The sequence below is a fragment of the Aythya ferina genome (assembly GCF_964211825.1).
Source record: "Aythya ferina genome assembly, chromosome: 6".
Classification (NCBI taxonomy): Eukaryota; Metazoa; Chordata; class Aves; order Anseriformes; family Anatidae; genus Aythya; species Aythya ferina.
This window is the reverse complement of record NC_140303.1, coordinates 38,904,294-38,919,238: the sequence shown is the minus strand read 5'-3', so window position 1 is coordinate 38,919,238 and position 14,945 is coordinate 38,904,294.

Below are 14,945 nucleotides of genomic sequence, written 5' to 3'. Positions count from 1 at the left end.
CTTCTTATGTGACAAAGATTCACAGCCACTTGCTTTATGCATGAACCTTAACTACCTTTTGTGTAGACAGTCTGGAGAAACTGACCCTCCAACCAGTATGTGAAAACCCAACTTCTTGGGTGTGGTTACAGCATACTGCAACTCCATTCTTCTTTGTATAGTTTGATCCTCAGTGCTTAGCAAGTGTATTATGTATGTGGTTATTTTCTGGTAAAAAAATGCAATTACCAAAAGAGTAAATTGCAACAATCTGATTTGCAGTATGCAAGTGTAGCAGTGGGAAGACAGATGTAGACAGCTTTAGTGAATACCTGGTGTTGTATCTAATGCATCTCTTATCAGATAATTTCCATGCAAAAGCATTTGTATGGGGAGCAAGAATTGTGAGTGCAATAGGTAGACTACCTTCAGAGTAGAGCAGTTTGTAAAAGTAAGAGAGAAGGTACTCTGTATTTAATAAATAACAATATCATCCATAATGAAGACTTACTGCCCATCTTGCTGTGCACAAGTACATATATCAAATACATTTTTTCATTATATATAATTAATATATTTATATTTCATTATGCATATATAATTGTGTAGTGTAGTGAATATTTATTAAGAAAATTATTTGACAACAAAAACCTTTACATTCGTAATTCTGGGAGAGGCAAAAACACTGTTCTCATTCCTCTTTAACTGGGATAGGAAAGATTAAGTTATTCAGGCAAAGTTTCAGAGAAAATCCATGGTGAATTGAACACTACATAACAGTCCAATCTTTAAGAGCGACAGTTTTTTCAGTCAATGCATAAATTGCATCATCTCAGAATTTGTGTGGTCATTTTCAGCTGCTCTGTTATTTTGACAAAATATCAACGCTTTGCTTGAAAGAGCCTTGTAATTAAAAAGATTAACAAACTGATGCTGAAATAACCAAAACTATCTCTTGGAGCAAACTTCAGAGAAATCATACCTATGTGTGCTCATCCCACATTTGAGGACTTGAGGAGGCTTTGCTCTTTTGCTTTGAATTCCCTTTAGAACCTCAGCTTTTCTCATGGGCATTACTGATTCATGATCTCCAAATCAGGTGAGATGGGGGAAATCCTTTTCTCCCATATTTGCAATCCAATGTCCATATAAAAGGTTTTTGTAGAGCCAAGATTTTAAGATTCATTCCTTCATGGTGCTGAACATCTTTTTCTGAATGAGTTTCTATTCATGTGGAGCCCAGGGCCCTGTGCACCTGAGCATCCTGGTACCTGGAGGCTGTTCCCATGGCTGGATGTAGGATCCTAAAAACACAGTGATTGTATGGGAAATGTACTGTTCCTCCAAACTTAACTCTCCAGCCCTGTTTAATAAATGATATGTTCATGATCTTTTAACATCAGTAACAATTTGTTAGTCATATTACTCTGTAGAAGAGAGAGACTGGGAAGCTATTTGAACCATTTTAAAACTTAAATTAGCCACCATAAAGTGCAGAATAAAATTATAAAGACTTTCTTGTAATACAAAATTCATAGAGACAAAACTCTAATTTCCTGATGGATATATGATATTAATGTAACGGATACCTCAGTGTAGTTAAATTGCATTAAATGGTTATTAATGCTTGAATAAACTTCAAGGAAGTGGGTACTGGTTGAAATGGGATAATATTTTGTTCTGCTAAATTATACGTTAATTGGTATTTCCTCTCTTGTAAAAGGACCTAAAGGGCTTAATAAAATATGTGGTAGAAACATTATTTTTTCTTCTTGAGATGTTAAGTCTAGAGTTTAATGGGAAACATTTCAAATCATTCCCAGAAAATTCATTGGCATTCATGATGACATGGTTTACAGGACTCCCCAGAGTAAATAATGATGGCTCTTAGATATGCAGTAGTACACAGGGCAACATGCAAGGTAGGGAAGAAACAAGTGAATTGATAGCTGTTTTATTTTTGTGTTTGAAATCGTGCTTACTTTGCTTAGATGTAGGTAACGATTTCCAATATATCATAGTGGTAACCAGGTCCATGGGTACTATTTGGGGTGCACTTTGTTGGTGGACTAAGAGAGGACAGAAAGTAAAAGAAGGGTCTCAACATTCATCTGATAATTCAGAGGGGTATCAGAAAATCAGGAGAAGGCTGCTCAAAACCCACTCATTTAATAAACTTAATTCAGTAATCTAAACTTTTTTGAGGTGATTTTTATTCCTTCTTTTTAGAACTGCTTCTTCCTTGTTGACTCATGCTGACCAGAACAGCAAAGAAAGGAGTAAGGACTAAGTATTTTATTCTTACTTGAAATTATCAAATATGGATACCGTGCCTCAGTTTCTCCATTTGAAGGATACAAATATGAGAATTCTCTCCCCTCCTCCACTAACATCCTTATATTTATGGATTTGTTGTTAGTGTGAATAATTTTCCCTTCACTCAAACACTGAATAACATCATGCTTGACAGTAATTGAAATTGAGATGTTGAGATGTTTCCACCTTTTCTTTTTAAGGAACTTTAGTTGATTAATGAGTGGATGCCTACAGGTAATTACCTACATCATGGAAAGGAAATAAAATTATTTCCTTCAGAACACAGATAATGGTGAAGAAGCTTCACCCTCTCACTGTACAAAATCCATTAATATATTTTGTTTGCACTGTTATTGTAATTTCCAAGCTGGATATGGTACCAGATTGTTTTCTCAGCTTTCACATCCATGTTCAAATGAGACCATGTCTTACAGGTTTGTCACAAAATTCATGTTTTTCAGATGATACTGTCTGGGAAACACAAAGTCATGGACCCCAGATATCCACAATGACTGAGATTTTCTCCTCACATAACTTAAAGCAAATTACAGGGAAAAAAATAAGGTTAGCCAAAGTTTTGAGCTCTGTGATTTGTCTTAGAAGAAAAACATAATAGTGAAATCAGATAATTTTGATGCAATATTAATACTTTCATATTTACAAAGAATGGGCAAGTTCCCATTTCCTGATTGCCGAAAGAATCATATGGGAGAGCAGCATCTTTGTACGCAGACCAATGCTTCCAGCCAGCCAAGTGGTCTCTCTTTCACAGATTTAATTCAAGGCCAGGCTACAGAAGTTTTGCTCAGTTTGCTTGGTCTTTCCTTCCTTTCCCTGGTCCCTTCATTTATTTGTCTCTAAGATACAACAATCTTCATAAAAGCCTTCTTTTTTTTTGTCCGTGCTTTGGGTGTATTCTGGCCCTAGGCACTGACCTGGGTAGTGTGTGGAGTGGAGGCTGCCACAGCTTCAGCTACCTGAGTACATAAAAGTCATCATAAAGCTATCTGATCCGAAGGCCGGTTTTTGAAAAAGTTACTCTCAAGGAGGCATATCGATTTTGAAAAAGAATGCATGCAATAGTGGGGCTAAAGCATAACTGATTGTAAACAAAGCCTATTTTATAGAAGTCAGGTGCTGCGGAACACATTGCAGGCTTGACATGCTGGCTTGTCAGAGGGAACTTAATGGGATATTAAGCGTGTTATGGCTTAATATATCCTCTCAGTAATGTAGGATGTGTTTTATCAGGAAGAATAAATACATTGGCTGAAGAAACTTCTCTGAATAAGGCAACATTTTTGTGAGTTTTATTTTAAATCCTATGGGTCATAAGTTAAAGTCAGAGGAAAGCCCCGAGCTCCCAATTGCTCCGTGGCAGGAGATCCCACAGGTGCTGTAGTTTATCTGGCACAGAGCAGGGTATTCCGAAACTTTCAGTGTGATTTCAGTGAAATGCAGATGTTGGGAGTTTGTTATCAAAGGAAACAATACCTTTGTTACTGTTTTGGTTCCTTTTCTTGGCACCCTCTGGAGAGGTGTGCTTGGCAAGTGACTGCCCTAAACAGCTCCCAATCCCACAGCAAAGACGAATAATTCCTTCTGCAATAAGGATTCACATGGAAAAGTCTGTGAGCTGGCTTATCTGGGACTTCAGCCTAAATAATCCAAAGGCTCCCAAAGGGTATTAAATTCTAGGAATTGTTAATACAAAGCCTCTGTGTGCATCTCAATGTATTTCAGTATTGTGCAAGGTTATGCCCACGCTCACGCAGAGTATCGCTGAGCATTTTTAGAAGCAAAGTGCTACTCCGGGGTATTATCACCACTTGCTCCAGAGCAGAGGGAGCTCAGAATTGTGGATCCCTTCACCAGGGAAGATTGATTTGTGGGATGATCTCCCTGAGCTCACTGCCTTTTCCTTCACGGCTCCAATACCCTGCACAAGAATGGAAACGCTTTGTGGGCTTCATCTTAATAAGGACTCCCCCACCCCAAAACAAGATCTTTATCCAAAGATTTTAATTAATTGCAAAAGTTAAAAATAAATCGTGCAGGAGTGCCATTGATAATCCTCCTAGGCCGGCTTTCATTCATGTTAATGTGTAATACAGCCACAGTAAGATTTAATTTTAACCATAATTATAAAAGTTTGAAATTAAATCTTACTAGGGATGTGTTCTCCATTAATATGGACAAAAACTGATCTGGGAGGATTATTATGGGGGACACAAGAAAGATTTAATTTTTAACTTTTATAATTAATTCAAAAATGTGATAAAGGATTTTGTTTCAGGGGAGGGGGAGCGCTCTCCAGACCACTAAGACATCCCAGCAGTCTTTCAGAGCCATCTTAATTACAGCCACAAAGAATTATTTGTTAGAGAATAGTGGTCAGGAGCTCAAACTGGTTCTTTTATCCAGAAATAAATGTGCAGGCACTTTGAAACTTTTGCAGAGAGAAGCACTGCAGTTCATGGGGAGGCAAGGAGCTTAGGGAGATGTCTATGTGTATGTGTGTGTATGTACAGACACATGAACACAGATGTAGGAACATATGTTTATATATTTATGTATATAAACATTCATTTTACATGTATGTATATGTCTATATATTTGTATATACTTATATAAAACATGTAATGAATGTGCGTTTGTTCATCTAGATATTTTTAATGTTACACACACACATCTACAAAGATGTGCACAAATACAGACAGCTCTTATTCCCATAAAAAAGATAAGATACTGCAGTAAGACAAAAGGAAGATTAATAGAAACCATTTATTTCGATGTTTGCAATTGTATTTGGCTGCACTGGATTTCATTGCATTTGTCATGCTACACAGTAGGCAACGAGCAGAAATCAAGCAAAATTACTGACAAATTTCTATCAAGGATCAATTAAAGCTGTATGAAAAAGATTAAGAGGAAAAGAAGTATTAATTTAAGAGGTATGCATTTAGGAATCAGCTTCAGCTTTAAATTAATTTTTTTCTTTTAAATCCTATGCAGTAATGTTTTCATGTGCATTGTATATCATCAGTACCTTCCACATCAAATGTACAAGTTTTTTTTTTCTTTTTTTTCTTTTTTTTTTTTTTTTTTTTCAGTATGGCTTGTGCTCACCACAGGTTTTTTTTTTTTTGTTGTTGTTGTTGTTGTTTTTACTGCTTTGCTTTTTTCCTTTTTCTTGACGTTTTAAAATCCAGTCTGCAAATCCAAGAAGATTCCTTCTTTCTTCTCATAACCTTAAATGTGTCTTGGTGAGGAAGCACAGAGTTCAGACCCAGGATTAAATCCTTATCCTGGCAGTTCCTCATCAGGTGTGGCTCAGTTGTAATATTTTTAGAAGACTAGTAACTCTTTGTATTTTATTAGATATATGTGCATTTATAAGTGTCTAAACAATGAGATTTTTTTTTTTTTTTTCTAATATGATTTTAGTTTTGAGTGGACTCTTTTTTTCACTTTCTTGCAAATTTTATCAATTTTATTTTATAACAACATAGAAGAATAACTAAAATTCTTCAACTTTCCTTTTTAATAATTCAAAAAATTTGAAAGCACGAAAAACAGTATTACTGAAGAGTAAAAGTACATAGACATTAATGAACACTTTTGTGAAAAGCTGCATCCTTGCAAATATAGTAAGTGGTTATATCAAGAATAGCATTAATACAGGAAAACAGGTTAAAGTAAAAGTGTACTCTCAAGGTAAGCCTTTCTTGTTGTAGTCATATTGATAGAAACATTGAAGTTCTATCAGAGAAAATTTGTTTCCTGGTTAGTTGCCTGAAAAGCAAATTAGATCCATGGTGACCAAGCTACAGGAATATTGGAAAATATTGCCCATGCTTTCAACCAAAATAGTTTTCTACCGAAAAGAAGCTCTGGACAGCTGGGTTAGTACTGTTCATAGGTTCAATAGCTGAATTTACTGAGGTATGAATGAGAAGAAACTCAAGCTTTACATTCCAGGGGTCTTGGCCAGGGTCCTGCTGTGTGGATTGATTTTTAAAACCTGCTTTTGCTAAGTATAGAGCAGAATTTTTGTAATGATTTCTTTGTATTTGGGAAAAAAGAAGTTTACTCACATCAACTTAACCTCTCTGAATACTTTTTCTTGCCACATTTATCATAAGCCACAGGAAGACAAGTCTCTGTGGCTGAACTTCATGGGACACAGCACTTATAGCCCAGTTGCACATACCTTATGTGCTGTCTGTGTCGTTATTATGGGTTTTGGTGGACAGAAATTTCTGATTAAAAATTTGCTTCTTGTAGCAAATTCATCTTAATAAATATAATGTACTTATTTAATTATGCATCCTGTTAGCTCCAATTTAAGAGGAATGGAAGAAAAATATAAAATACATTTTTTCTCTAAAAGAAAGCAAAATATATATATATATATATATTGCTTTCCTTTATATAGAGAAATATATATATATATATATATATATATTTCTCTGTCCCTTCTGGCTACAAAAAATTCAATACACTTCTAGTACCCTGAATTTGCCATTGCTGTGTAGAACACGTTACAAAATAATAATACTTTGCCCTGCTATAATGCCTTCCATCTGAGCACATCAAATTGTCTTATGAACAGTAATGAATGAAGGCAGACATCAACTCTGCAAACCTGGGAATGCATCAGTGGGAAAAGTGAGAGAGCATACTGTAATTAAGTGACTTAGCTAAACTTAAATATTATGCTGTTAACTAATAAAGAAACAGATCTCAGAAATCCAAATTTGATCATTTACACATTTGTTGGTCTCCTTGCAGTAGAACAAATCTATATAGTGCACAACTCTGTTCCCTGATCTTATCATTCTTGGTTTTCTGAGAACCTTCCAATTAAGAACAAAAGCATTGTGTGTCATAAAAACACACTGAATAATGAATTTTGAAATCTGTATCTGTTATTGCAGATATGTTAGATAATGACTGAATATTTAACTTAAAATGCAACACACTATGGTGTATACATTTGGCTGCCTAGCAAAAGGAAAACAGTGGTAATTTCAGGAAGCCCCCAACCTCGTCAGAAAGTGCCAAAGTGTTTTTAAATCTTCAGCCTGACTATAAGAAAAAATAATAATTTAGTAAATGATATTTTATTACAGGGTCTCCCCTTCTGTCTCTTTGGCTTTGAGCCAAAATACACTATGAAGTAACAGTTGGAAATGACCTCCACTCCTTCAAATTTGTTGTTTCTTTGGTTTGGCTTAAAATTAATCTTTTTTTTTTTTTTTTTTTTTTTTTTAATAAATGTTGTAGACATTTCTTGGTAAGCCCCAATTTTTACTCGTAACATGGCTCTTTGCCAGTGTCTAATACGACATCAGAGTGATGTTACTGTGATTATGCAGTACACATTGTAACTATAATACATTGCTATGATGATATATTAATCATTGACATGGAACCTGGATATATAATTGGCAATGACAAAAGAAAGCATGATTTAATATCTTCCATGCCACCCTCCCCACTAAAGCTGCTCAGGGTCATGCCTTCTCAGTGCATTCTCATTACTTCCAATAGAATATCCTGATGTTCAGCAAGTATTTATAGGAACGTACAAGAGTCTTTCTGTTGGGTATATTTTGTACATAATACAACAGTCAAGAGATTTCTAATATGACATCTTTCTTGCAAAGGAAAAGCTTTAAAATACATTTTTTCCCCTTTTTATCTAGAAGATAGGACAATGCATAGACAAACATTAAGTCATTTTCATGATAATATTAGGCACTAGATAAGTTTAAAATATATCATATTCTGCAAAAGCCCTTTACTAATGAGTTCATGAGTTCTGTTGTTTTTAACTTGTTTGTATTTGATTGCTTTAAATATTACATATTGTATTTGTAAAGTCACAGAGGACCCTTTGGGTATAAACTGTGCTTCTCATTTTTACATATCCAGCTGAACATTCCCTTTCCCATAGTGTCTCCTTGGCTTTTATTTTGTGTAGTATTCATCAGAAATGTACTGTGTAAAACAAAGCCAGAAGATATCATACCCTTGAGGAAAGTTGAGTATTGATGTTCCCACGAAATTCTTCCCCTCTCTCCAGTCGTGCTGAAGTGGAGATATCTTCCCAGCTGTTACTCTCTCTTTCTATTTTCCTCAGCACCAAGTTCAGGATTTATTTCTGCCTTTCAAACTGATTTGTCTGTAGCAATCTTCTTTCCTTTTCAACAAGAAACAAGTAGGACACCTCAAGTATTCCATAATATCTTTTGCATACTGAAATCTTGTGTCTATCTTGCACTTTTTGTCAAAAGGAATATTTTCTCCCCTCTTTTTCCTTCTATTTAATAATGAAACCTATATTTCTGCAATTCCTTATTGGATTAAAAATGTTTTTTAACTTGGCCATATCATGAGTTTGTCCTACAAGCTCTTCCTTTCTCTACATATATAGCTTTAATACTAAGCTTTGTGCCTAAAATAAGCCTAATTTTCTAAGAGACAAAATTAAGCACAATGGCTTCATTTTTTTAATTATTTTTTAATTTTTTAGTATTAACTGTATAAAAACAGAACAATGATTTCCACCACCACTGAAATGCACTTTATTTCCCGTATAAGAAATCAGCCTTGTCTGCATACTTTACTATATAAGCTCAGGGTTAGCAGTTTGTTGTGGGCCACATTCAAAGGCATTTTTATTTCTTTCTCCCCCTCCCACCAGTGCTAGGGATTTTTTTATTAAAACACCCTGTGAAATCCAGTGATGTATCTGGTAGCAATCTAAATTGTGATTAGCCAATGGAATTCTGCATTTCCATTAATGCTGAAGCCCAGTGTCCCTGAGATTTATATCCCTGAATCTCTCAATTGATTTATAACCTGGTAATCCTTTTATCCCCATTTATATGCAGCATAACTTGACGTAAGTGCTAGAATGTCTCCATTAATCGAATTCAAGAGTGTTGGGCTGAGAAACTGGACTAAAAACTTTCAGGCCCTATTGTAAATATACTTTGTGTCAAAGGAAGCCAGGAGGTAGTATGTCCTTGAGTTGCTCCATCTTTATGTTTACCCTCAAGTGAAATGAAGAAAAAAATATTTAGAGTATGTCTTACAATGAAAACATGCTAAAATATCTCATTTTGTACACTGATTGTACAGCTTCATCTCCCAGTGGACTGCAGTACAGCATGGTTGTAGGCAAGCTCTGCATGGGCTATTTGGTTTCTACATGCCTTGATGCAGCAATCCCAGCTTCAGTCCCATAGTGTTTTTGTAGGGCTCTTCAAATCCCATTGAAGTCAGTATGACCTAAGTATCTTACTTAAACTGTTTTACCTAAGTAAGACAATTTCCAAAACTGTCTTTGGAAAACAATTCCATCTCCACACAATTTGGGTTTTAGAAAGCTTCTGCTGTTACGAAGTAAAAAGGTGTTTTTCTTTCCCTGTGCCAAATCCTGCAATATTAACCTTTCCTGAGTTGTATGACACATAAGTGTGGAGTCCCAGCACAGCTAGCTGTAGATATGCAGTGGAAAATTTATTAGATACTGCATCTCTGCATTATTACTACTCTTTCTGTGTGGATTCAAAGAAAAGATGAAAACATTGATTGTAAGAAAATCTGTGTAGTTTCTCTGAAACAATGGATCATCATCATCAGCCCCTTTGATAACCTTTAGCGACCGTGTCTTCAGAGGATGTAGGGAGTCCCATGTTACACTTAAATCAAATATGTGGCACAGCAAACAGAGGAGCTATTAAAATATATTTATTATTCATTATTAGTAAATTGCCTGCATGTGGAGTACTATAGAGTAGCAAACTTACAATTTTGTTGACTCATTACAAGTCTGCAGTGTGATGTCCTGCAACCCCCAAATTTGTATTTATAGCATTAATTTTAAGGCTTCTTTTAAGCAATTACATCTGTGTATTACATGAAAAGGATGCAGAATGAAGGTAGATCTTGCAGAATGCTGGAAATGTTTTAGTTGAACAAACTACTGTCTATCTTGAGACTTAATATGCTATTGGGATAGAACCTGATTTAACCCAGAAATTTACAGGTGAGACTGTGCAAGATAATGTGTGCCACTACTGAAGATGTGTTAATAAATTATAATTCTGTATGCTGTATGCATTCCAATTGCCTTTTTAGTAAATACTTAACACATTAAAGTCTGCCAGAAAATCAGATGAAATGAAACCAATTTAATTCCTTAATTTGTATTATGTTATGCAATACTACATCATGTTGCACCCATAGAAACAAGAAATTGATATTTTCTGAATCAAATGTTCTGTTTCTCAGCAATTTGTTAATATGCTGGTATCTTTAGGGAGATGATGATAAGATAACTTTCCATCTCTTGAATGTAATGTCATCGGATACTGTGGGAGGAGAAAAGGAGTAAATAACAAAAAAGGAGGGCTGTCATTCCTGCCTGCCTCCGTTATGATGATGAGGCTATATGGCTACAATGATTATAACAGCCTAATGCATAGAAATCTCATTGTCAAGATTGTTACATTTAATGTCAAAATTCAACATTTTTCTTTTTGTCCCAAACTGCTTAAAATGAACCACGAGCACCTTAGATGATAGTTATTTAAAATTAAACATGTACATGAACGTGTACAGTATCAGGGAATTTAGTTGGTAAATATATAAATAAAACCAACTGACCACAACTAATCACCCGTGAGGGAGAAATGCTCTTCTGCTAACTGCATGTGTGGGCTGAGCAGAAAAGCCAATAGAAATCTCAGTAGTGTAACCGTCATCAGCAACAACAACATCAAAAAGCTAATTAGTCTGAAAAACAGCCACACAGAGGTCTTTATTAACAGTTTCAAAAGCACAATTTCATGAATTTAATAGTGGAACCAGTAGAAGAATATAACTTTTTTAATTTTTTTTTTTTTTTAGTCAATGTAACTTAATTTATTCTTGAGAATTCATTAAAAATAAAAGAAAAGAACAATTCCAGGCTTTGTGATCTTCTGTGAGGTGATACTGGGGACTACTGTTAGTCTGAGGAATCGAGGTGAGAAAGGAAAGAGAACTTAAGTGCTGGTACCCAGAGTATGGCCAGTGACCATTCTGACCATTCTGTGTGCATGAGGTCAAGCCCTGGGAGGGGACTGATAAAAAGCATGTGTTGAACATCCCATATAACTTTATGATAAGTCAATAAGTCAACAGGCTTGTTTCTAAGTTAAGTCATAAGCTATTTTTTGATGAGGTCCTGTCCAAAAATATGAGAACTATCTTTGCAATATCATAGATTAAAAAAAAAAAAAAAAAAAAAAAGATTAAAGATTAAAATATCACCTTAATTTTCTGGGTGCACTTTTAGTATACTTTATTGATCTAAAATGATTTGAGTGACTCTAAGCCTATTCTTAATTTGTTTTTTTTTTTTTTTTTTTTTGGTTGCTAAAAGAAGGCAAACTCAAAAGAAGAACATCTTCTGTATTTTGACTGTGCACTGTATAAAATAATTGACTGTCTGATGAAAAACTGTCTTGTCATATTTTGTAATAAAATAATATTTTTGTGCATAACTTGACCTGTCCTAGTGAGTTATGCTGCTCATTGTTTCATAGTAACAATTTCCAATGGGATTTTAATAATACTCTTGCTCTTACCATCTTGTACAATGTAAGCTGTTATATTCAATTTGTAAGAAAAATATTCAGGTATAAAACTAGATAATCTGTATCCCTTTAGAATCAAAAGTCACTTTGCCAAAATATTTTAACACATGAAATTGCTTCTTAAGAGATGTTTGCTATGATGAAACGACAGAAAACTACATTTCCATTATAATTATAACTGACTAGTGGTGCTAAGTTTTTATAATTTAAAGGTATTCTCAAATCTGACAGCTCTTCCATGTTGAATTATGCATTTCTGGCTCTTAAATAGTTCTGCTGGCATGAGACAGCTGAGATGAAGTTGTCTTTCTAAAATAATTGCTCCATGGAGCATCCATTATACCTTCAGAAAAAATGTATTACTTGACTTCTACAAATTATAGACTAGCCTATAATGGGTATTTTTGACAGCTATTAGCTTTTTAAAAAAAATCTGAACAGTAAAATGAGTATTGATATCACTCTGCTGTGTCTTGCATGTTAATACCAACCTTTCTGTACTCCTCTTCTAAAGCATGATGTAATCATTAATTACGATAATATTGATGCAATTGCACTCATCCTAAACTCCCCCCACTGTAATGGCAATGTGTGATTCTTTTCCTACAGTAATGTTTGCTTCGTATTTCCCATTCTTAGGGAAAAAAAAAAAAAATCAAAATTTACATTTAAGCATAAAACCTTATGCTATGTTTTGACTTCACCACTGCTCAGGGTGAACATATCTTTGATTTAAGTGGAGAATCAGAGCGTGTAGGAGGCTGTGGTACTCTGATATTTGATGTGTAATATTGTGGAGTAGCTCTTAGTACGATGGGGCTAATCTCAGGGGCCTTCACAAACACTGCAAGAAGAGTCACACCAAAACGTTCTGGCATCTGAACCTCTTTTCGTTGGGTGACTTCAGTGGAGGAGCTCATGTGTGTTTACTGCTTTTTGGTGTCTTTACACACTCAGATACAGTTTTAGTGATTTCAGTATTCATTAGCAGGCAACATGTAATTACATGGCAGTTCAGAAAGTGCCAAAAGAGGAGTTCTTGGGGGGAAAAAGGGAACAGAAAGGCCTATTGTGCTTTTTCAATAAAATGAGATATTCTGTATATTAAGTATATATCGACTATCCTTTATTTAATAGGTTTGCAACTGAAATGAATATCTATGGGAACTGATGCCTGTCCACCCACGTTGCCAGACTGTTTCTTCACATGAAAAGGAATGATTCTTCAAAAGGAAAGTATAATTAATACTTTCACATACACTTTAATTTTTTGAATTGACTGGTGAGGGGAGGGTGGCTATGGACAGAGCATGTTTCATGTCTTTTGGAAATATTGTTCAGACATAAACTGCAATGTCATTATAATATACAAAACAGCTTTACTGAATTTCATAATTACAATTTAAAATATTAATTTACAGTGAAATAAACCACAATAATAAGGGAGCATAGAAGGTCTTCTGCACCCTCACCATTGCAAATCAGGATAGTGACATGATACAGCCAGATCATGGCCTTATCCACACTTACATTTATTTGCGTATTTGGTGCTTGGGTGAGAAGTGTGTGTCTGGAGGGCTTTGACGAGTGTTGGGCTGAGAGGAGTGAGGCAAACAGGGGCTGGGAGGATTATTCTGCCCTAGGACTATTTTGTTAGAGGCTGGATGCCTCTACCAACTGCTTGGTCTGTGCTGAGCCCCTTCTGCAGCCTCACAGAAAAAAGTGTCAGGCCCTGCCAGAGCAGATCATCTTGGAGAGAAGGGTGAAACTTTATTAACTGAGTTGCTGTATGAATCAAAGGGAAACTCTCTACTGGGTTCAATTATGCCTATATGTTGAGAGCACAACTTTCATAAAAATCACCTAGGAGCCAGGCGAGTCATCTGATATGTTTGCATGGATAAGAAAAAACGTGAGGATGTTTAACATCACAGGGCCAGCAGCACAGAAATGAAAGGTCCCACAGGAGCTTTCATTCTCTTTCAAATGTTTGTCACTATCAGACCATAAGTGTACAAACCAACTTTTGAAAATCAGTAAGAATAAAAAAGACAAGGTTTCCTTCCAAGATATTACCCTTTATTCAAAATAATCAACACTCAAAGTATTTTGAAATAAAGTTAATGCCAGAATAAGGGAAAATAACTGTAAAAGTTCTCTATTGACAGAAGAAACTAAAAAAAAAATCCGTTATAATCTCACACACACAAAAAAAATAATTTAATGGTGCAGTAATCAGTGTAATATAAACTATATTTAGAAGCACTACAATTATTACATAATACATCATGAAGACCCTCTAGAGATGGTATTACCAGAGATTATAGGCTAGTTCAGAAAGCCATTAAGGATCTATTAGTTGCCAAACTGGCCCATCCATAACTTTCAGTAATGTCCTCTCTGGAGCATTACTTTCTTATCACACTATATCTGTAGTATGAAACAGAAGCTATACCCAAGACTGTTGAAATAAAATGTAGACTTGACATCTTGGCTATTTTGTAATTAACACCTTTGTTATATTCTTGACTCAAGTTTTACAATAATTGGATGAATTAATCAATATGTCTTCTGGGATTTGGTTTTGTTTCTCACTATCCATTAGATAACTTCTGAAGTTAAAATCATGATACATATTTTCATGTTAATAGAAGTTTGATGAAATAAGTATAAAGTAAAAAAAAAAAAAAAAAAAAGAAGTTCATCAAAAAAATGTAGTGGAAAACACCACAAAACACTCCATTAGAGGTGTGTTTTCTTTCAGCTGCAATAGTTTAGAAATTATCAACTCTTTGAACATATGATACATAACAAATGACTTAATTATAATTTGTGGACAAAAATACAATGGTCTTAGATCCACCAGTTAAGATGCTGTTATGGTAGGGGCTGCAGAAGAACAGCCAGAGCACATACAGTGGTAAAAATGATGACTGCTGCAAATTTCTGAAATATTTGGAATTTATAATTTAAACATACAGAATATGATATAGA